The 24703-nt window shown below is 39.3% G+C and overlaps 1 protein-coding gene and 1 pseudogene across 1 annotated transcript in view; both read left to right on the forward strand.

The window, feature by feature from the left end:
* Positions 1–4674: 4674 nt before the first annotated feature.
* The window catches only part of LOC127689388 (zinc finger protein 39-like), a 236606-nt gene continuing 216577 nt past the window's right edge, over positions 4675–24703 (forward strand). Inside the window, exon 1 of the mRNA XM_052189038.1 lies at positions 4675–4795. The gene's annotated coding sequence lies outside the window, so the exon portion shown is untranslated. The remainder of the gene's footprint in view (positions 4796–24703) is intronic.
* On the forward strand, positions 8374–13199 carry LOC127689389 (zinc finger protein 717-like; annotated as a pseudogene).

Consider the following 24703-nt stretch of genomic DNA (forward strand, 5'->3'; position numbering starts at 1 on the left):
CCTGGGTAATGTAGTCCTTAACATACAAGGCCCGCCCACACAGGTTCAGGTAAACAGCTCTGACATTTGGCTGATGGGCTTGTGTGCCTTGTGCTCTCTTGGCAACTACTGCTTAGAAAGTCACTTCCTGGGTCTGTGTTGATGCCTTCACCTGAGCTGTGAGTTTCATGCAAGGTTTCTGAAGGCGGGTGGGAAAAACGAGAAGAGGAGAGTGGTTGCGGGATCTTCAGAAGCTGGACCTGTGCCCTCTACCTCAGTGGAAACAGAAACATAATTGTGTCTTGGAGGAGGCAGAGAGACCACAGCAGCTCTGGGGAAGGAAGGTGACTATGATATTCATCGTTCCCACTGAGAACAGTTGGCCTGGACAGGGCTTTAAAGGTCCCTTTATCCGAAGACTGTGCTAGGAATGTTTGGATCTGTGATTCCAACTGTCCAAAAGAGCAGTTACAGAAAGAAGCTCAGTCAAGGAGGAGAGAGTCCAAGATGGTGACTTGCGGGTGAGGGCTGTGTCTGTGGATTGTCAGCACTGGGAAGCCTCCAATGCGAGCCTACATTCCAGCTCTTAGTAATGAAGAATCTTGTTACCTCCTTAGCATCCATTTTGGGGAGGAGTTGGGGTGGAGAAAGACCATAAATTTGGGACCGGACTACAAAACTGGGAATTTTCACTACCGTGATCCAGAAATCCCAAACAGAGAGCCTGGGAAAATTGTCTGTCCTGGAACTCATTCCGTAGACCAGGCTGGCTGAGAACTCAGAAATCTGACTGCTTCTGCATCCCAAGTGCTATGATTAAAGGCATTTGCCACAACTGCCTGGCTATATCTAACTTCTTATAATACTTCTCTTTGCCCCACCTTTTTCAACACCCTTTCCCTTATCCGAGAAAGAAAGAAAGTGAAAAGGAAAGGAAAAAGAAATCCCCGAATCTAACCCTCCTATTTTGTCTCCTCCCTGTTCAAGACCATAATTATTTGTAATCATCCCCCTTTAAAAGACAACAAACATCTGACATCTACTAAGTGATGAAAATTCCTTTACCCCACTTCTTGGGAATGGGGTGAAGTTCGCTTATAGTTGCTTCCAGGTGATTTTACATATAGAATTTGTTATGGGGGGCCCAAGACAATTTAAAAAGTGGTTAGTCCTAAGAAAGCTACCTGTAGCATTTGATGTTCAGTCTCATATGCTGAGAAAGTGCAGGCTTAAAAGAAGTCCCAATTGGAACCCTCTGAAAAGCTGGACCAAGTGAGATAGCTGTTCTGAAGTTGTCCCAGAAGCAAGACTTTAGAGAAACCAGCTTCGATGTAGTTGAGGTTGGATCAGGCAGGGAAGTGGAATAGTAAGTCTCAGCATCTCAGCATCCTTGAGGGTGAATCTTGCCAGGAGTGTATTCATGGTTGGTTTTTTTTTTTTTTTTTTTTTTTCTGTGAATGTAACTTTTTTAGAGGTCATATATATTTCTATATTAATATAATGTATGGAATGTGCAGCATGCAAAGACCAGTTAAAGATGATTTTTTGCTTCTTGTTTGAGCAGGTGAAAGACAACTGTCTTTGTTTATGAGCTAGTTTGGCCATATAACCAAACTGCAATTTAAATCTTCATTCTTGCCATATAAAAGGATGAAATTATGAATCTTGAAGACTCTGTAGCTAATAAGATCCATTGGCTATGTCTAGCTGAAGTTCTTCTTAGAGACATTTTTATGTCATGCCAGTGTCGGGGCTGATCGGTTTAGAGGGATGAGGAAATCATGTTACCGATTCTTTTTGGTTTTTTTTGATTTCCTTTTTCCTATCTGTAGTCAAGATCTTCATGGGGTCTTCCTTTATCAAATCAGATTTTTTTTTTTATCAGTTTGAATGGAATCTATAATTTTTCTTCTCCTGTATGAACATATACAAAGTTTCTTCCCCAGAGTAACACATTTCATGCTCTCTATTTTGAGGTTAATATATCTTTGAAATAAACAGGCTGATATAATTCAGTTTTTTAATATAATCCAGTGTCTTAAGTGGCCATTGTTTTTATTTATTAGCATTTAAGTAATTTTAAGTTAATAAAGAATTTTGTAATCTATCTTTGGGTTCTTTGATAGTCCTTTCTATTTACTAAGCATTTCTTTTAAAGTACAGTTGGCCCTTTCAATAACTATTTGTTCTGTAGGATTGTTGGTATAACTGTAATATGGTTTCTATATTGATATGTAAATTTTTAAAAATTTTACTAGTGACATACTCTGGAGCATTGTCAGTTTTAATTTGTATAGGTATACCCATAATTGCCATAACTTCTTTATTTTTTTATTTTTTTATTTTCTAGATTCTTTGTTTACCTGTAATTCAAATGATTTCCCCTTTCCCGGTTCCCACCCCCCCCCCCCCCCATAATTCAGATAAGCCCTCTTCCCTCTGCCCATTTCCCAAACCACCCCTCGCAGTTCTCTGTCCTGGTAATTCTCTATATTGCTGCATCAAGTCTTTCCAGGACCAGGGCCTTCTTCCTCCTTTTTGGGAATGATTTGATATGTGAATTGCATCTTGGGGATTCAGAGCTTTTGGGCTAATATCCACTTTTCAGTGACTGCATTCCATGTGTATTCTTTTGTGAATGGGTTACCTCACTTTGGATAATATTTTCCAGTTCCAACCATTTGCCTAAGAATTTCATGAATTCATTGTTTTTAATTGCTGAGTAGTATTCCATTGTGTAAATATACCACATTTTCTATATTCATTCCTCCATTGAGGGGCATCTGGGTCCTTTCCATCTTCCTGCTATTATAAATAAGGCTGCTGTGAACATAGTGGAGCATGTGTCCTTATTGCATGCCAGGGAATCCTCTGGGTGTATGGCCAGGAGTGGTGTAACAGGGTCCTCCAGAAGTGTCATGCCAAGTTTTCTGAGGAACCGCCAGACTGATTTCCAGAGTGGTTGTACCAGCTTGCAATCCCACCAGCAGTGGAGGACTCTTCCTCTTTCTCCACATGATATTATTTCTAATAAACACATAATGGCAGAATCAGCCCACTTGTCGAATAAACAGAGAAATCAATTTGGAATCATCCTGAATAAGTTCAGCAATTTCTATATGGAAAACAACACCTTCTGCATATTTAGAGTTAGTTACTATATTAAGAGATTTTTGAAAATCTTAATATTTTATAAGTATTTCATATGATTCTGATTTTATCCTGATTCCTAAGGATTTTTAACCACCTTACTTATATCTTCTGACTTATATACTGTCTTTCCTGAATTATTTGCATCAGTGTAAAATGTAAGTGCTCCAGAAATTAGAATTCTTGTTATTATACAAGGCAAAATCCAATTACTTCTTTTTACAAATTGAAGCCACTTGCTTTTTGGGTATTTGTTAATTTGTTCTAAAAACTGAGGGCTCTTTGCCAAAGTTCATCTTCTGCCCATAGTGAGGCAATCTCAGAACTGGTAAAGGTGCCACAATTCTGGCGAATCCATTTCAGAGAGTTGACAAAGTTACAATTTTCCCTTAGAATCAATTTAGAAACCTTTTCTGTATAGTTTTTTTAAGTTTTTACTCTGTTTGTGTACTAAAAATATCTATCCTAAGATTAAAATCTTCCCTCTGTGTAAGAATTCCTGTGGGAGAATGAGTAGAAGGGGAGACAGCCAGGATGCAGGTGATCTGTGGGTAACGATCTAGATGTGTCTTCTAAAGTTTCTTCTCTCTCAGAGCCAACTCCTTTTCAGCCTCAGCCGATAAATTTTGGGCTATTTAAGTCTTTGTCACCTTGTAAGGTATGAAATAACATACTTTATGAGTTTCCAAATGCAAATAGATGAGACTTTTTCAATGTAATATTATCTAATATTTTTATAATTATTTCATAATTGTTCCTGCTGTGTGTTGTTTATTATAACAAAAGAGCCTTTTATTAGACAAAATGAAAATATAGACATAATGTTTCTGTACACTGTGTAAAGTTTACCCTTGTGTAATTCAAATGCAGATTTCTCTGCCCTCATATCTTCTTTCAATCATGACACAGCGCAAAAATGCTTATACTAAGAATGTCCTGTGTCAAGTTTTTGGAAACAATTCTTACTATTTATTCTCTTCCCAACAATAAATGATGATCACCCAATGGCTGGACAGAATAGAGAATAATGGGACATGAGCTATTAAGGTGCAGATTTAATGAAATACTGATTTTTTTGTGTGATTATTGAGAAATAGTATGAAATAAAGTAATACAACCATTGGATTAATTCACAGATGTTATTTATATTAAAGATAATTCATATTCACAAGAGAATGGGAATTATTATTGCACAACTCATACATGACATTAGTCATGCTGCCTCCAACTCCTAGGACATAGAACGAGCCGAGGGTATGTTTATGTTGACATGAAGTCCTATCTGATTAAGGCCTGGTTACCTGAGTAGTCTGGGTTCTCTTACACCAACAGTGAAGGCTTTAATTTTAATATTATCAGGTTGCACATTAATTAATTAATTGCATCAGGATTTTTTGTTTACTTTTTATACTACATAAACTAGGTATATTATAATGTAAAATACACATGAGAACCTTCTACCCCTTAAGAGAAGCTTGTCTACAGATTTCTTTTTACAAGCTTAGAATAAATTGATTGAGGAGAAATGTGCTGTTACAGGAGATGGTGTCACTTGAGGATGTCACTGTGAAGTTCACCTGGGAGGAGTGGCAAAATTTCAACAATGCTCAGAAGATGCTATACAGGAATGTGATGCTGGAGACATATAGTAGCCTGCTGTCACTGGGTAAGTCTCAGGAGCAAGCACCTTCCCTGCAGTAACTATATGGGCACTTGTAAGGTTGAGGGCTATGGTTCTAGCCCCTGTATGATTATTCACTGCTCTCTAGTGAAAGGTCCACGTTTGTATTTTTGTGTAGGGTTCCATAGCTGCCTGCAGCTATTACGAAGTGGGTTTCTGGAACAGAAGCTGAGGAATAAATAGGGAAGAGGGGCGCAAAGAAGTATGGCTAAGACAATATTCACTGATCAAAGCCCGAAACTTTAATGGCGCCAGACCTTTTAACAGTTTGGGCAAACCCTTCCCCCCAGACTCCAGGCTGAGTTCCGTGGAAGTTGTCTAGCTTCTCTTGGAGGTCCTCATCTTGACTGCTCTGGCAGCTGGGTGGGTCACCTGCTTAATTCAGGAATTCCTAGACCTGGAGGAACAATGAACTTAACCTTTACTTTGAGCACTCCACCCTGGGTGGAGCAGGATCCTGGCTATCTGGGAGGAGTTAACCTTGACCAAAGTCAAACTCTGACCAAGTGCAAGACTGCCCCAATATGGCTCTGTACATGTCCTCCCTTTTTTTATTAATTAGAACACGAGGAGGTAGAAAACAAGTGGATAAATATCCTTCATAAGAAGGCGGGCCTTAACCAGGAGGGGAAGCATTGACCGTAATTCCTCTTAAATATTGTATAACGTCTTTTTCAGAGGAGGGGTAATAGGCTCCCTTATTATTTTAAGGACAGCCTCTCAACGTTAACCCCTATGCAATTAGGTGTACTTCCTGGGGACTCAGAAGCAGAAATTCACCTCCCCATGCAGTGCTTTGCCTCACACGTCTCACTGGTACCCATGTTTGTTCTTAAACAAACACACATAGATCTGAGTTCTCTGTGGCTCCCTCTTTGGAGATCCACTTGTGTAAGTTTTGAAGCCAGGGGGGTTTGCAAGTGTCTTTAACAGACATGCAATCTCTCCATCCAGGTGAGCCTGGGTGTAGACAGCCAGTCTGCTTAACAAACAAGGTCAAGAGTTAAAGGTGGAATAGGATTAATTTGTCCCTGAAGTATCCAATTCAGTTGCAAATTAACAACTTTAAGGACCCAAGGCTTGGCCTCTGAGGTGGGAGAGGTAGCCTTGTGTATCAAGAAATAAGCTGTAACTTCTCAGGAAAAGTGGAGACTATATGTTAAATTAACACAGCTGGCTGAAGATTGTTAGCCATCTTCAAAATTGGAATCTTCAATATTGGAATTATTTCTAGACCAGTCTATGGTTGAGTCAGCTGAACACAGTAAGGAGAAGAGTCATTTTAACTCTTCTTTAGATTAATTTTTCCTAAGCTAGTTTAACAGTCTCCATGTTCTGTCCCACAAAGTCTAAAAGCTTGAAGCTAGGCAATTTATCTAACCTGGGACATTTGACAATTGAGGTAAGTCAAGAACATATACCCAATATAGCTCTTATGTTACCATGGTCTGGGCATTCAGCAAGCACACTTAGCATATCTTCTGCAGCATTCTGTGGAAAAAACATAGGGGACATGCCTTCCCCAATATTAAATCAGGATCATGGCATATGTCAATAAGTGAATTCCTTCATTTCACCTAGACATCAATATGCCTAATTACAAGATGTCATATACATTTAGCAAGGAGTTTCTAAGCATCTAAATTTTAAAATTTTCTTAAAAACATGCAAGCATAATATAAATGATATGCACAGGGACACGATTTCCCCTCTCTTCTCTCTTCCAAGAAGATATTGTTTTATTAATTTAAGTTGGAACACAAAGTATAACCCATAACATAGGCAATAACTATGTAATTATATAAAATAAACATAGCATTTTTAGTTGCTTTTTCTGTTAGAGCAGTTGCAACTAGACAGCCTAAAAATGAATCATTAGTCACATGCACATATTTTTTAATCTTCTAAATTAGAAATATGAATATCATTTATCTGTAATAACTAAGTCCTCTAGGATTAACACCATTACGTGGTAGAGGTAGAAATTGAGGACATCAAGAACAAATCTTTATAATTTGATGTGCACAAAATATAAAATTATTTCAAATACCTAAAGGACAGTCATTTAGAGAACATATCCTTTGTTCTTAGAAATTTGAATCACATTTGCATAAACTGTAAATATTAAGAATTAGCAGTATTAAAAACGGACCAATTTTAAGCAATTATAAACCATGATATATATATATAATATATATATATATCTACTATTATTAAAAGCTTGACTTTTAATATCTTAAAAATAGCTGCTATAGCACCCAATTCAGGTATCTGTGTTGAAGCAGGGAGAAACAAAGGAATAAACATGTGATCTGATAGTATAAGTTATCTTTTGGATAACAATTATTAATTTTGCCTAAAAATGCTTGCCATGTAATAGATCAACCATTAATAATAAATTTGATTGTTGCTTGAAGCAAGGAACAAATGTTTCCTACCTTGAAAACAGAGGTTTAAGACCTTCTGTGGCAAGCTTAAAATGAGGGAAATATAAGATAAAGCCAATTAATATATCTTAACAACTTTTGAAAGCCATTTACCTAAAAATTCTAAAAGTCAATAGTTAGGAGCAAGGGCCTGTAACAAACATTCCATGAACATTATACACTGAAAATTTTAAGATCCTAACTTCTAGTATTGAAACAGAGACAAAACATTTTTTTTTTTGTGCCCTTGGATCCACCTTTAGTCCTTGGCAAGGACTAGATCTGAGCCTTTTATCTAAGACCAGACCCAAACCTGTGTTTTGAGGATTAAACAAAAGAAACCTGTAATTCCATGGTCAAAGGAACCTACTTGATATCAAATACATTTTCACTGAGATTTCCTTTTTAATCTTGGAGGGTTAAATTTTGCTCCTACCATTGTAGCCTATAAACTTGTGGAAAAGTGGCAATGGGCCTCTAAAACCCATAGCTGTATCACTCTCAAAATTATCATAATTACAAAATGTATATGCTGAATGCCCAGACCATGGTAACATAAGAGCTATATTGGGTATATGTTCTTGACTTACCTCAATTGTCAAATGTCCCAAGTTAGATAAATTGCCTAGCTTCAAGCTTTTAGACTTTGTGGGACAGAACATGGAGACTGTTAAGCTAGCTCAGGAAAAATTAATCTAAAGAAGAGTTAAAATGACTCTTCTCCTTACTGTGTTCAGCTGACTCAACCATAGACTGGTCTAGAAATAATTCCAATATTGAAGTATCCAATTCAGTTGCAAATTAACAACTTTAAGGACCCAAGGCTTGGCCTCTGAGGGGAGAGGTAGCCTTGTGTATCAAGAAATAAGCTGTAACTTCTCAGGAAAAGTGGAGACTATATGTTAAATTAACACAGCTGGCTGAAGATTGTTAGCCATCTTCAAAATTGGAATCTTCAATATTGGAATTATTTCTAGACCAGTCTATGGTTGTTTACTTTTTATACTACATAAACTAGGTATATTATAATGTAAAATACACATGAGAGCCTTCTACCCCTTAAGAGAAGCTTGTCTACAGATTTCTTTTTACAAGCTTAGAATAAATTGATTGAGGAGAAATGTGCTGTTACAGGAGATGGTGTCACTTGAGGATGTCACTGTGAAGTTCACCTGGGAGGAGTGGCAAAATCTCAACAATGCTCAGAAGATGCTATACAGGAATGTGATGCTGGAGACATATAGTAGCCTGCTGTCACTGGGTAAGTCTCAGGAGCAAGCACCTTCCCTGCAGTAAATATATGGGTACTTGTAAGGTTGAGGGCTATGGTTCTAGCCCCTGTATGATTATTCACTGCTCTCTAGTGAAAGGTCCACGTTTGTATTTTTGTTGCCTAGATCATAAAAACCTGGATTTACCTTTCTTCAAAGAACCTGATTAGCAAAATGTTTCCAAGTCCTATATTATTTCCTATTAACAGTGCAATGCATCCCTAAACCTGAGTTGATCTTCAAATTGGAAGAGGGAGAGGAGCCATGGACAGTAGAAGAACTTGCAAACAAGACTCTGCCAGGTTGGTTGTTGGTCCATGTGGATGGGAGACCTTGTATAACAAAAGTTGGCCATATCTTCAGTTTATCCCCCAGTTCCGTATCTGAGGGCTCAAACGTGTTTGTTGTGTAGTCTGCAAGGACAATTTTCTTGCATATGTTCCTGTATTTCAATTTGATGAAATAGTTTAGACCCTCCCCCAGCCCCCCATCTAACCTCTGACTTCTGTAATTTGATGTTTTTTTTTTGGTACTTCTTCTTTTTTGTAGTTTCAATGGCCTCTTGCACTCCAGGCTCATGGGGATTTTGTTTTCAGACATATTTCATGTGCTTGTTTTTGTTTTAGCACATTCTAATGAAGCAGATTGCAAGTGCTGGTTCTTATATATATTTTATATAAATAAAAATGTAAAAGTAGCCAGGTAGTGATGGCACACAGCTTTAATTACAGTGCTTGGGAGGCAGAGTCAGGCAGATTTCTGAGTTCAAGGCCAGCTGGTCTACAGAGTGAGTTCCAGGACAGCCAGTGCTACACAGTGAAACCCTGTCTCAGTGAGGTAACCCAGTCTCAAAAGATCAATCATGGTATGCACTCACTAATAAGTGGATATTAGCCTGGAAAACTGGAATACCCAAAACATAATCCACACATCAAATGAGGTACAAGAAGAATGGAGGATTGGCCCCTGGTTCTGGAAAGACTCAGTGTAGCAGTATAGGGCAAAACCAGAACAGGGAAGTGGGAAGGGGTGGGTGGGAGAATAGGTGGAGGGAAGGGAGCTTTTGTTACTTTCGGGGAGTGGGGGACCAGAAAAGGGGAAATCATTTGAAATGTAAATAAAAAATATATCGAATAAAATAAAATAAATATTAAAAAAAAGAAAGAAAAAATGTAAAAGTAATGTCCTTACTTCATTGAATTAATTTCAACAAAGACAGATAAGTGTATTTATAGTGAGGAGTCACAAACAAGTAAATGTAATGTTGAACCAGAGTATAATGAGTAACAGATAGTGTTTAAAGTTTTAGAGTATTTCACTTACGAAGTTGATGAGATAATACAGAAACAGATTTAGAAGTTAGGCTGTGAGCTATGGTGTAAGAAATCATAATGAGAATCCATTGGAAGGGGTGTTTTTATTTGAGAAAGAAATCAAGACGGGTTTCTCCTTTCCTTTCCTTTCCTTTTTCCTTTCCTTTCCTTTCCTTTCCTTTCCTTTCCTTTCCTTTCCTTTCCTTTCCTTTCCTTTTCTTTTTTTGTTTTTTGTTTTTTCGAGGCAGGGTTTCTTTGTGTATCCCTGACTGTCATAGAACTCACTCTGTACACAAGGCTGGCCTCAACTCAGAAATTCACCTGCCTCTGCTTCCCAAGTGCTGGGATTAAAGGCATGGGCCACCACTGCCCAGCTTTTTTTTTTTTTTTTTTTTTTCTTTTAATTTTTTTAAATGTGACTTCCATTGGCCTTTTTTTTTCCTAAATTCTTTGTTTACATTCCAAATGCTTTCCCCTTTCCCGATTCCTCACTCCCCATATTTCCCATAAGCCTTCTTATCTCCACCCATTCTCCAATCACCTCCCTCCTTTTCTCTGTCCTGGTATTCCCCTACAATGCTGGATCAAGAAGAACTCTCAATCCTGAACATTTATGCTCCAAATGCAAGGGCACCCTCATTCATAAAAGAAACTTTACTAAAGCTCAAAGCACACATTGCACCTAACACAATAATTGTGGGTAACTTCAACACTCCACTCTCCTCAATGGACCAATCAGGAAAACAGAAACTAAACAGGAACACAGTGAAACTAATTGAAGCTTTGGACCAACTAGATTTAATATATATATATATATATATATATATATATATATATATATATATATATATATGTATATACATATATATATATATAAAACATTTAATCCTAAAACAAAAGAATATACCTTTTTCTCAGCACCTCATGGGACCTTCTCCAAAATCGATCATAAAATTGGTCACCAGACAGACCTCAACAATTTTTTTTAAATTTATTATATGTAAGTACACTGTAGCTGTCTTCAGACAACCTAGAAAAGGGCATCAGATCTCATTACAGGTGGTTGTGTGACACCATGTGGTTTCTGGGATTTGCGCTCAGGACTTTCAGAAAAGCAGTCAGTGCTCTTTACTAGTGAGCCATCTCTCCAGCCCCAAGAGACAGGTTTTCAAGTTGAAGAACTCAAGCTTCTTCTTCTTCTTCCTTTTTTTTGGATGAAGGCTGTAATTTAAATGTAGCACTTTTTTAATTTTGCTTCTCTCATTCTAAAGCAACAAAGAAGCCACTTTTTATGAAACTAAGAGAAGTCAAGTCTCTGAAACGTGCCAACATCCTTGAGAATTGACGAATTACTAGAAGCTGGTACATGCATCACCACTTTGGAGGCAAATGTTAGGGCTTATCAGTATCGCAAGTAGCCACATATTTTAGAGATGTACAGCATACATGTTTGTGCAGAGTGGTAAACAGGAGTTTACTTGTATTTATTTTGGTTCTGAAAAGAAGAGGATATGTTGTTCAATTGAGCCCTCAAACTGGAATGTTTTGGGTGGAAGTAGAAAGGAAGAAATTTCAGGTTTGATACTCACAGTCTGTTGTCATTTGTAATAACTCTAAGCATACAAGATGCAAATTTGTGGCCATAATGGAAGCTTCAAGTTAGGAATTAGCTTATCAGAGTTTGCTCATAATCTGTAAAGAGGATGTCCTAGAAAGTATTGCCTTTTAGAGGAGAATAAAGAGAATGACAGAAAGAAAGGTTATCACTATCATATATTAAGGTATACATGTGACTCGAACCTTGTAAAAAAAGTGTAACCATTCTCTGAGTGGAAAACTATAACTAGCAATTGGTAGATATTTTAACAAAATACTTCTTCACAAAAATAAAATGAAGCAATACTTTACTAATATATTAATGCTAGCAAATTTATCACTGTATTTCAGTATATTAAATTAAAGGAGTCAACTAAAGTTTATAAGCTAATACTTACTATGATTTTAATAATAGTATGTGTTAGTAGGCTAGAAATTTTTTCATAAACATGAGAGTCGCATTAGAAACTCTTAAAAATAATACATGGAAAGTTCTTTTGCTTCTTTGTTTGTTTGTATTTTTAGTCTTCTGCGGTGTTGATGCCATAATTGAGACTAACCAGAAGAATCAAGAGAGACATTTGTGGCAAGTTACCTCCAATGGCCACAATAAAGCAAATGAGGAAGCAGAGGGATTAGAAAACACTTTTTATTTATACTCCATGAATATTTCAAGTTCTGTTGTAAGTAATAGAAACTGTTCAGGAGTGAAGCATGAGGAGTTGGATGGATATATGAATACACATCTCTCTTTGGAGCCTCATGGATTGTGTGCTGGAGAGCAATACAATTGCTGTTGTGTAGTAGGGAAATCCATTGGATGTCCTTAGCAGGTAGGTCAGCATTCCAAGATTCAACCTGGACAGCAGGATTTTCAATAAATCAGAGAAGGGAAAGATACAAATGAGGGAAAATTACTGAAAAAAGTTACTCCATCTAAGAGACTTCAAATGGTACTGACTTCTTGTAAGCATAATGAGTGAGCAAGTTTCTGTTCAGACAGATGTCATGTGTAATCTCACTAAACACCAAGCAACAAACTCAGTGAGAAAATCTTATAAATGCCTTGAAAGTAAGAAAACCTTTACCAGTGAATTAGACCTTATAGTACATCAGAGGACACATAACCAGAAAAAAGACCATGTATGTATTCAGTGTGAGAAACCTCTTAGCACTTACAAGAGAGGAAGGACATTGGTCTGTTTTGGAGCTAGTGACAGAGGGGTGGAAGAAGAGAGAGGTCTTCTTCAGGAATTTATGGCTTCTTTTAGGTGAAGACCTTCCCTGAGGTGATCATTAATGAAGAAGCTCTCTGAGATGATCTTAGCTTGTTTGTATTGCTTTATTGGGGGTGGATGTGAACACAGAGGCTTTATACTGGGTAAACGAGGGATTATCCAATGTTGGGGAAGGGTGTGAGAATATCCGGGAAGGGAAGGTCATTGGCTGGAGGCTAAGGTTATTGAGATGCCTCATTAGTATGGAGAGGTGGTCCAGGTGCTGTGCTATGTGGCAAGCACCAATTCCTAACACTATTGATGTTACTCTTACACTTGCAGACAGAAGCAAGTCGTCCTCTGAGAGGCTCCACTGAGCAACTGACTCAGACAGAAACAGACACCCACAGTCCAAGAGTGGATGGAGCTTGAGGATGCTTATGGAAAAATAGGAGGACTGTTTATGGGGGCCAAAAGGGATAGGAACTCCACATGAAGACCAACAGAGGCAACTAACCTGGACTCTTGGGGTCCTCAGAGTCTGAACCATCAACCAAAGAATATACACAGGCCGGACCTAGGCCTCCCCGCTCATATGCAGCAGATGAGTAGCTTGGTCTTCATGTGGGTCCCAAACATTTGGAGCATAGGCTATCACAAAAGCTGTTTCCTATACTCTGGATATGTTGTTCTACCTGGGATGCCTTGTCTGGCCTCAGTGGGAGAGGAAGTGCCTAGCTGAACAGAGACTTGAAGTGCCAGAGTTTGGGGAGGTAAACCCAGGTGCCTCCCACCCACTCATAGGAGAACAGGATGAAGTGATTGGGGAAGGATTGTGGGAGGAGGTGACCTGGAAGGGGGTGGTGGTGAGTGGGACGTAAAGTGTTTAAGTTAAAAAATTAAAAACCAATAACAACAAAAGAAACCGATCATTGGCATACATCACAAAATGTGTACAAAGAAATAATACTGGGTAGCAGAGCAATTACATGTGCTGAGAGACTATTTTCTTATCTCTGGAAATAGGTTGCAACTTTCAGCTTTTTCTTGCGGCCATCAGAAATTAAATGCACTCTGCTGGGAGACTCTGAACACAAGTGGTGAGTAGTAATAGACTCAGCAGCCTGAAAAATAGTAGGTAGCGGTTTTCAGTTTCTTTGTCATGTCAGAGTGAAATGCTCATTACCCTAAGGACATCTTTGTAAACGTTGGTAGGAGAAAGTTACTGCAAATTAAGAATTGTTTAATGAAAACAGGTCTTTAACCTTTATCTCTGTGCCATGTATCTGGTGCATTAGTGAGAAATAAATGTGTAATGATTAGTTTTCCCAACTGTGATCTGTTTTCATTATATTACCAAGAGCTTATTATTGGTAATTCATTTTATGAATACAGAGAATCTTTCAGAGATGAATGAGTCGCCCCCTTTCAGCATATTCATACAGAAGAGAAGTTTGCCTTGATTCCAAGGTTAATTGTAGAAAAATCAAATGTGGGAACAACCACAAGGAATCATTTTGGGGAATTCTTTTCATCATGTGAATGTATCTCATTGAAAAAAAAGTAGATGTCAAATGTTTTTTAATAGTATTTCCAGTTTTATATAAAATTTTAATACATAGAAACATACCAACTCATGCATTATCCATGTGGATACAGGCAATGTTAAATATATCTTTAACAACAAATATTTGAGTATTTATTAGATATTAACCCATGGAGTGATAGTAGTCTGTGAGGATCTGTGATAGCATTTTCTTTTTTAGGTTGAAAATCCAAGATCAGGTAGTTTCTTCATTTTAGCTTCTTCTGTGGGCCTACTTGGCTGTTTTATAACACATTAGAGGGTCAGAAGGGGACCAAGTTAAGTTCAGAAACACAAAAATGTGCTCTGTGCTGCATTAAAAATAATACAAGGGCTGGAGAGATGGCTTAGTGGTTAAGAGCACTGACTGCTCTTCCAGAGGTCCTGAGTTCCACAGCAACCACATGGTAGCTCACAGTCATCTGTAATAAGATCTGATGCCCTCTTCTGGTGTGCCTGAAGACAGCTATAGTGTACTTACATAAAATAAATAAATCAATTAAAAAAATACAAAATTTTGGGAGTAACCACAAGATGAGCAGTACTCTCTTTTGTGGCATTTTCTTTTGATCTGGTTACAATCTTGGTTTCCTCACCATGATGTAGTAGGGATTCCGTCACCTTCAAATTTTACCACACAATTGGCCAAGTTTTACTTAGCCTATGAAACTTTTGAAAGGAATTTTCACAGTAAACACATGATATACTCCATAGACACAAAGAAGCAAAATGAGAAGTAAGGCCCAAGCAAGGCTTCTTGAATTTCATTTAGAAGGGGAAGATAAAATAGTCATAGAAGGCAGAGGGACAGGGGAACTGGCTAAGAGAGGGGATGAGGAGGGAAAAGGGAGGGGTTCATGATCAGGTATGGGAGATTCAAGAGAAAGAGAGAGATCCAGGAGAATGAATAGAAATTTGCAGCTGGCTGGGATAGGGGTGGAAGGCATCTCTAGGACATGCCAGAGACCTGGGATGGGGGAGGCTCCCAGGAGTCAATGTGGGTAACCTTAGTTGAGTTTCATAGCATTGGGAATATATAGGAGAGAGCCTGAAGAGGCTGTCTCCTGTAGCTAAATAAGACCTCCAGTAGACGGATAAGGACACCAATCCACCTACATGCTTTTAACCCAAAATTTGTCTTGTTTACAAAAAGATAGAGGGACAAAGATGGAGCAAAAATTGAGGACATTGTCTACCAGTAACCAGCCCAACTTAAGGCACATGCAATGAGCAAACACTACCAATTAAACTCTGTAATGCATGCAGACAGGGGCCTTCAATAACTGTCCTCTGAGAGGATCCAGCCAGTAGCTGACTGAAAGGGATGCAGGGACACGGAGCCAAACATTGGACAGAGCTTGGGGACTCTTACTGAAGAGTTGGGGGAGGGGGGTGATGGAAGCCCCTGACTGGGATAGGAACTCCACACGAAAACCAAGAGTCATCTAACCTGGACCACTGAGGAGCTCTCAGAAACTGAGCCACCAAGTAAAGGACTTACACAGGCTAGACAGAGGCCCTCAGCATTTAAGTAGCAGAAATGCAGCTCATTCTCCATTTGGGGCCTCCAACAACTGGAACTGGGGCTGTCCCTAAAACTGTTGCCGGGCTGTGGAATCCATTTTTCCAACAAAGGCTGATTTGTGCTTTTCCTGCCCAAGAGAGAGAGAGAGAGAGAGAGAGAGAGAGAGAGAGAGAGAGAGAGAGAGAGAGAGAGAGAGAGAAGAGAGAGACTAACCATGCATAAATTTGTTGGGCCATGTAGGGGAATACCCAAGAGGATCCCACTTTCCCACAGAAGAATGGGAGTGGCATGGGTAGAGGGACTCTCTGAGAGGAGGATCAGGACTGGGGACAGTGATAGGGATGTAAAGTGAATAAATTAATTAATGAAAAAAGTACTTGCAGGCAAATACAATGAGCTATAAAGTTAAATTGAGGTAACCCAGACACAGAAAGGCACACATAGCATTTTTTTCACTTGGATGTGGATTTTAACTGTTAATTTATAAGTGGTTATAAGCCACTTGTAAACATGAGATATAATCTGTATGACTTCAGCAGTTACATATAGAGTAAGGGGATACATACTTACTCACTTCAAGGAAAAGGACTTTGTAATAGGTAGTTATAGATGGACACATGATGGGGCTTGAATGAGAAGATCAAGTAGGGAAGGAACAGGAGGACAGGGAAAACTGAAAATATGGGGAGAGACAGCTAAAATTAAGGACTATTTGAATCATAGCATGGGAACCTAATACAGCAAAAGCTTCCTTCTGTATATACAGATATGAAGTGATCTAAATGAATGGGCTCCTAAATGATGGGGAGGCCTCCTCAACTGGACATCTCTTGTCACCAACCGAAGCTTCCAGCACTGAGAATGGCTTTCTTCTAATTGAGTTGTTTCCAAGGAGGGTTCTATAGGAACCCCTAAACAACTCAGGATATTGTTAAAACTGTACATTTTCTTCTCTCTTGCTCTTATCAAATCTAAGTCCAGTGCCCAGAGGTCAATATCTGATTCTCTATAATGTAAAGACAAAGGGGTATTACAAGGTTAGTCAGTTCAGCAGGCTGAATTGCTGGTGCTCACTCAGGTGTGGGTGTCACTTGTGGACCCACTACACCTAGGTAAAGAAAGCAACTCATCTAGAACAATGAATACCAGGTCTTCGAAAATTCATCTAGACCATCCTCTCTGATAAGCCATTTAGACAGGGGCCAGCTGTTTTAATTAATTTGCAATTAAATCTCTTCCAAGTAATGAACCAGAATTGTACATTTCTGTGAAAGCTTTCTTTTCTTTATTTTTCTTCATTCCCTCCTTCGTTCCTTCCTTTGTTCCTTCCTTCATTCCTTCCTTCACTCCTTCCTTCGTTCCTTCCTTTCTTCGTTCCTTCCTTCCTTCGTTCCTTCCTTCCTTCCTTCGTTCCTTCCTTCCTTCCTTCCTTCCTTCCTTCCTTCTTTCCTTCCTTCCTATATATTTCTTTGTGTCTTTGTTTCTTTGATTCTTTGTTTCTTTCTTCCTTCCTTCTCTCTCTCTTTCTCTGCTTTCTTTTTCTTCCTTTCTAACCCCTCTCCATTTTTTGGAGATAGGGTTTCTCTGTGTAGCCCTGGCTGATCTTCACTTCGCTTTGTCAACCAGGCTGTACTAGAACTGAGAGCTCTACTTGCCTCTGCCTCCAAAGTTCTCTAATGCTGCTTTATTTTCATTACATGGTTGTCACTATGTACCTTTAAAACTTTAGGAGGGGTGTTTTACTTAAGATTTTGGTAATAATAACAAATATTTGTAGAGCATTTTGGTACATACCTTTAATCCCAGGACTTTGGAGGCAGAGGCAAGTGGATGTGTTAATTTAAGGCCAGTTTATATAACTGATTCCATTAAAACTTTAGGAGGGGTGGCTTAACCTATGATTTTGGTAATAATAACAAATATTGGTAGAGCATTGTGGTACATACCTTTAATCCCAGGACTTGGGAGGCAGAGGCAAGTGGATGTAATAATTTAAGGCCAGTTTACATAACTGATTTCAGGATAGCAGCAGCTACATAAAAGAGAGCCTTTTTCCAAAAAAAAAAAAACAAAAAAAAAAAAACAAAAAAAACAAGCTAACAAACAAACAAACAAACAAACCAAAAACTCCCTAAAAAGAACAAAAAAACAACACAACAACCAACCAATCAAAAACCATATGAAACAACTTAAAGATAAATAAAACCAAGATTTACATGCACTTTTATAAAGTAGTATAACTCTCCCTAGGTTTTATATTTCATACTTAAATAATATTGCCGCCAGTGGCATTTAATGTGAAAATTTCTTTCAAAGGCCCCTGTACTAAGTAAACTTGGCCCATTGTGTGCTTGTGTTCATTTAAACATTTTTCCCAAACACAAACATTTATACATTCTCTGCCCCTCATGGAACCTGCTCTAAAATTGACCATATTCTTGGACACAAAGTCAGTCTCAACAGATACAGGAAAATTGAAATAATTCAGTGTATCCTATAAGGCCATCACAGAATAAAGCTTGATATCAACAGCACAAGAAACAACAGAAAGCTCACAAACACATGGAAACTGTACAATCTTCTACTTCATGAAGACAGAAGTAATGCTATTAAAGACTCCATAGAATTGACTAGAAATGAATATACATCATACCCAAAATTATGGGACTTGATAACAGGGGAAGTTTTAAAGGGCAAGGTCACAGTACCAAGTGCCTTCAAAAAACAACTAGAGTGAAGCTGAGTGGTGGGGTCTCACACCTTTATCCCATCCCCATTGGGAGGCAGGTGGGTCTCTGAGCTCAAGGCCAAGCCTGGTCTGTGGATCCAATTCCATGATAGTTAAGACTACACAGAGAAACTCTGTCTCCAGAACACAAAAGCAGAGCTAGAGAAAAACTTATACTAGCAACTTAATAGCACACCTAAAAGCTCTAGAACAAAAAGAAGAAATCTACAAAGTACTACATTACAAGAAATAAACTGAAGACTGAAATCAATAAAATAGAAACAAAGGGAATAATTCTTTAGTTCTTTGAGAAAATCAGTGAGATTTCAAACCCTTATTCAGATGAACTGACAGACAAGGAGAAAACACCCAGATAAACAAAATCAAAATGAAAGATGGTGATGGGGAAATCTCTAGGAAATGCTAGAGATGTGGGATGGGGAAGGCTCCAAGGAGTCAATGCAGGTGACCTTGGCTTAGATGTCTATCAGTGGGGTCATTAAACCAGAAGAGGCCACCCCGAGTAGTCATGCGGCATCCCCAGTAGAGGGATAAAAAGACAACAACACACAAACAGGGACACACACACACACACACACACACACACACACATATCCCACCCAATCCTGCCATATACACATGACTTTTGACCCAACAGTTTGTCCTGTCTAAAATAAATGCAGGGACAAAGGTAGAACAGAGACTGAAGGAATTGCCAACCAACAACCTGCTCAACTTGAAACCCATCCCATAGGCAAGCAACATTTACTGACACTATTAATGATACTCTGTTATGCTTGCAGATAGGAGCCTAGCATAACTGTCCTCTGAGGTGCTATACCCAGAAGCTGACTGAAACATATAAATACACAGAGGAGAAAAAATGGAAGGAGGTTGGGAATCTTATGGAAGCTAGCAGAAGGACTGAAGGCCCTAAATAGGATAGGAACTTCACAGAGACCAACAGAGACTACAAACCTGGACCCTTGGAAGCTCTCATAGAGTGAGATACCAACCAAAGAGCATAGACAGTTGGAGGCCCCAGCACATGGGTAACAAATGTGCAGCACAGTCTCCATGTGGGTTCTCCAACAACTGGAGAGGGGGGCTGTCCCCGAAGACTGTCAGTAGAATCTGGTCCCCAACAGGACTGCCTTTTTTGGCTGCAGTAGGAGAGAATTCATCTAACCCTGCAGAGATTTGATATTTCAGGATTGGGTGATACCCAGGGATGGTCTCACTGTCTCAGAGAAGAAGGGGGAGGAGGATGGCATGGAGTGAGACTTTGTGTAGGGGACTAGGAGGAGGGCCAGTGTTTGGAATGTAGATAAAAAATGCTTGATTTTTAGAGAATGCAATTTTAAGAATTGTCTCAAGGGGAAGAAACAAACTAATAAACTATATTTTCTTAGAACCTTTGAAAGCACTAGAGCCAGAAACACTTGCCAGGAAGGAAATAGCAAGCACTTCATGTTACAGTTCTGAGATCTGCAAGCCTGACATTCCTACTGAGGTTCTCAAATCCTGAAGAAGTCTTCAGAATGGTACATATATGTACTCTCAGTGGGCATGTACCTAGCTTTGTTTACGGAAGACTTGTTTTCTTTCTTTTCTTTTAAAAATAGTTTCTTCACTTTACATCCAATTCACTTCACCCCCCTTCCGGTCTCCCTCGCACATACCCTCCTTCCAACCTCCTTCAGCTTATCCTCTGAGAGGTGGAGGCCTTCCCTTGGCTATTCCCTTCCCTGGCACATCAAGTCACTTCAGGTCTAGGCATATCCTCTTCCACTGAAGCCAGACAAGGCAGCCCAGTTAGGTGAACAGGATCTTCAGTTTGGTAACAGATTCAGGGACAGCCCCTGCTCTAGATGTTTGGGGACCCACATTAAGACCAAGCTGAACATCTACAATATATGTGTGCAGGGGGTGATGTGGGGGCTTGGTAGAGCCCATGTATGTTCTTAAGTTTGTGGTTCAGTCTCTGGGAACCCCTAAGGGTCCAAGTTAGTTGATACTGTTGGTCTTGTGGAATCTCTATCTCTTCAAGGTCCCTCTTTCCCTCCCCTTTTCCTTGCTCATTTCTTAGAAGGTCCACCCCAACATCATCTCCCCTCCAGCCTCTCTCCCAAATTCTTGTCATCCTTCCTAAATTATTTATGTATTCAAATCCAGTGAGTGCAACCAGTGTAGTACCCATATATGGATGTGGGGTGACCTACTGAGACAAAAAGAGGATCTTGCTTTAAGACCAATCTTAAATAGGGCTTTCTGGTCTTCAGTCACATATTAATCTTTTGTTCCCTCATCTCCCTGGTTTTGAAAACCACAAGACTGGACTTTCTTCTAAGCCTGACAATAATTCCTGTGGTGCACTGGACCTAGCTTTAAGAGTGCTCACTTTTGGGACTCCAGCTCCAGTTGGGTTTTTTTTTTTTTTTTGGTGTTAGTAATAGAAAACATAACTAATGATGGTTTTATCATAGGGACATTACTCATATACTTGATTAATAAGACCAGAATTGATGTAGTAGTTGTCACACATTGTGTCTTTCAAAAAGATATAATTAAGCTTGGTGTGAAGGCACATAGCTATAATCCCAGCACCAAAGAGACAGAGGAAGGCTTATTTTTATGAGTTTGAGGCCTGCCACATCTATATACTAGGTGAGTTCCAGCCCAGTCAAGGCTACAAGGTGAGACCATATAGTAAAAAAAATTATAAAAACTAAAAACAAAACAAAGAAAGCAAAATAAACCATATGCTTAGTGTCTTAGTTAGGGTTTTCATTGCTGTGAAGAGATACTATGATTAAGACAAAGCAATTCTCAAATTCATCTGGAATAACAAAAAACCCAGGATAGCTAAAACTATTCTCAACAACAAAAGAAATTCTGGGGGAATCAGTATCCCTGACCTCAAGCACTACTCCCAAGCAATAGTGTTAAAAACTGCATGGAATTCGTACAGTGACAGGTAGGTGGATCAGTGGAATAGGATTGAAGATCCAGAAATGAACCCACATACCTATGGCCACTTGATCCTCGACAAAGGGGCTGAAAACATCCAGTGGAAAAAAGAGAGCCTTTTCAACTAATGGTGCTGGTTCAACTGGAGGTCAGCATGCAGAAGAATGCGAATTGGTCCCTCTTTATTTCCTTGTACTATGCTCAACTCCAAATGGATCAAGGACCTCCACATAAAGCCAGACACTCTGAAGCTAATAGAAAAGAAACTGGGGAAGACCCTTGAGGACATCGGTACAGGGGGAAAGTTCCTGAACAGAACACCAATAGCTTATGCCCTAAGATCAAGAATTGACAAATGGGACCTCATAAAATTACAAAGTTTCTGTAAGGCAAAGGATACCATCAAAAGGACAAATCAGCAACCAACAAATTGGGAAAAGATCTTTGCCAACCCTACATCCAACAGAGGGCTAATATCCAATATATACAAAGAACTCAAGAAGTTAGACCCCAGAAAAGCAAATAACCCTATTAAAATGGGGTAGAGTGCTAAACAAAGAATTTTCACCCGAAGAACTTTGGATGGCTGAGAAGCATCTTTAAAAAAATGCTCAACATCATTAGTCATTAGGGAAATGTAAATCAAAACAACCCTGAGATTTCACCTTACACCGGTCAGAATGGCTAAGATTAAAAACTCAGGAGACATCAAGTGTTGGCTAGGATGTGGAGAAAGAGGAACACTCCTCCCCTGCACGTGGGAATGCAAATTGGTACAACCACTCTGGAAATCAGTCTGGTGGTTCCTCAGAAAACTGGGCACATCACTTCCAGAGGATCCTGCTATACCACTCCTGGGCATATACCCAGAGGATTCCCCAGCATGTAATAAGGATACGTGCTCCACTATGTTCATAGCATCCCTATTTATAATAGTCGGAAGCTGGAAAGAACCCAGGTATCCCTCAATGGAGGAATGGATACAAAATTGTGGTACATATACACAATGAAGTACTATTCAGCCATTAGAAACAATGAATTCATGAAATTCTTAGACAAATGGATGGAGCTAGAGAACATCATACTAAGTGAGGTAACCCAGTCTCAAAAGATCACTCATGGTATGCACTCACTAATAAGAGGATATTAGCCTAGAAAATTGGAATATCCAAAACATAATCTCCACATCAAATGATGTCCAAGAAGAATGGAGGAGGGGCCCCTGTTTATGGAAAGACTCAGTGTAGCAGTATTGGGCAATACCAGAACAGGGAAGTGGGAAGGGGTGGATGGGGAAACAGGGGGAGGGAAGGGAGCTTATGGGACTTTCGGGGAGTGGGAAACCAGAAAAGGGGAAATCATTTGAAATGTAAATAAAAATATATCGAATTAAAAAAAAAGAAAAAAAGACATTTTATATGTGCAACATATAATTGGGGATGGATTACAGGTTAAAGGTTCAGTACATTGTCAAGCAGAGTAGCATCCAAGTAGGCATGTCTCTGGAGGAGCTGAGGGCGCTACATCTTTGTCCAAAGGAATCCAAGAGCAGACTGCCTCCCACAAGGCTAGGAGGAGGGTCTTAAAGCCCATCCCTACAGGGACACACTTCCTCCAACAAGGCCACATCTATTCCAACAAGACAGCAGTTACCAATAGTGCTCCCCCCTGGGTTAGGCATATTCAACCCATCACATAGGCTTGTTCAAACACATGAGTCTATAGGGCCCATACAAGTCATAGTATAATGCAAAATACATTTAATCCAACTTCAAAAGTTTCCAGTCTTTAACAGTCGTGACAATGTTAAAAAGTTCAAAGTCTCTTCTGAGATTTGTGCAGTCTCTTAAATATAATCCTGCATAAAGATAAAAAATACGGGACTAAAGCAAGACAAAACCAGCTGTGCACCCTCCAAACTTCACGTCTCCATGTCTGATGTCAAAGTACTCTTCACATCTCCAATTCCTTTCATTCTTGATGACTGCTCTTGGCAGATCTAGCATTCAGCTGCAACAAATTTCATTTTCTTGTACTGGTTCTACTCTGTGTTAACAGCTTTCCTTGGTAGGTACCCTCAAGGTTCTGACATCTCAGATACTTCTTAGAGTATCCAAGGCAACCTTCACAGCTTCTTGTTCCAATGTCTGAGATCTGCACATGATCTTCGGGGCCCTCATGGGCTTGGGTCCCATCTCCATCCCTGCCCTCTGTAGCACTCTAGGCTCTGGTTGACGTCACTCCACTCCATTGCTGCTGCTGTTCTTGGTGAGGTCATCCCTTGGTACTGGCATCTCCCATATCATGGGTCTTCCAACACAATTAGGCTTCACCAATAGCCTCCCATAGGCTCCCTTCATGGTGCCCAGCCTCAACTTCTTTGCATAATCCCTTCAATCATGGGCTAATCAATTGCTACTCAGCCTGTACCTTCACCAATGGCTTTTTCGGGCCTCTAACAGTACCAAGCCTCAGCTGCTCTTCATAATTCCTTCATAACTTCACAGTTCCTTCAAATTCTGTAGCACCTGGGTTATTACACACTACCAAGTCCAGCTGCAGCACCAGGTACAGTCTTGGCTATCTCTATCTGCTGTTAGAAAACACTGCCCAGAAGATTTCACCTCAGTGATTCTGGTCTTTTCTTAATCACCACTAAGTTCTTAGCTCCAGCTAACCAACATCTATTATCCCAGTAGTCCTTCTATTTCTGACTCTAAAGCCAGGTCTAAGAGGCAGAAGCATTTAAAGAAATACAGGAGAAGTTTGGTCAACAGGCTGAGATCATGAAAGAGGAAACACAAAAATCCTTTAAAGAAGTACAGGAAAACACAAACAAGCAAGTGAAGGAGCTGAGCAAAACCATCCAGGATCTAAAAACAGAAGTAAATCTAAGAAATCACAAAGGGAGACAAATTTGGAGATAGAAAACCTTGGAAAGAAATCAGGGATCATAGATGCAAATATCAGCAACAGAATACAAGAGATAGAAGAAAGAATCTCAGATGCCAAAGGTACTATAGAAACCATGGACTCAACAGTCAAAGAATATGCAAAATGCAAAAATCTTGTAATCCAAAACATCCAGGAAATCCAGGACACAATGAGAAGGCCAAACCTAAGGATCATAGGCATAGATGAAACTGAAGAGTTACAACTTACAGGGCCAGAAAATATCTAATAAAATTATGGAAGAAAACTTCCCTAACCTAAAAAGAGAGATGCCCATGAATATACAAGAAGCCTACAGAACTCCAAACAG

The sequence above is a fragment of the Apodemus sylvaticus genome, chromosome 7 (genome assembly GCF_947179515.1).
Source record: "Apodemus sylvaticus chromosome 7, mApoSyl1.1, whole genome shotgun sequence".
NCBI lineage: Eukaryota > Metazoa > Chordata > Mammalia > Rodentia > Muridae > Apodemus > Apodemus sylvaticus.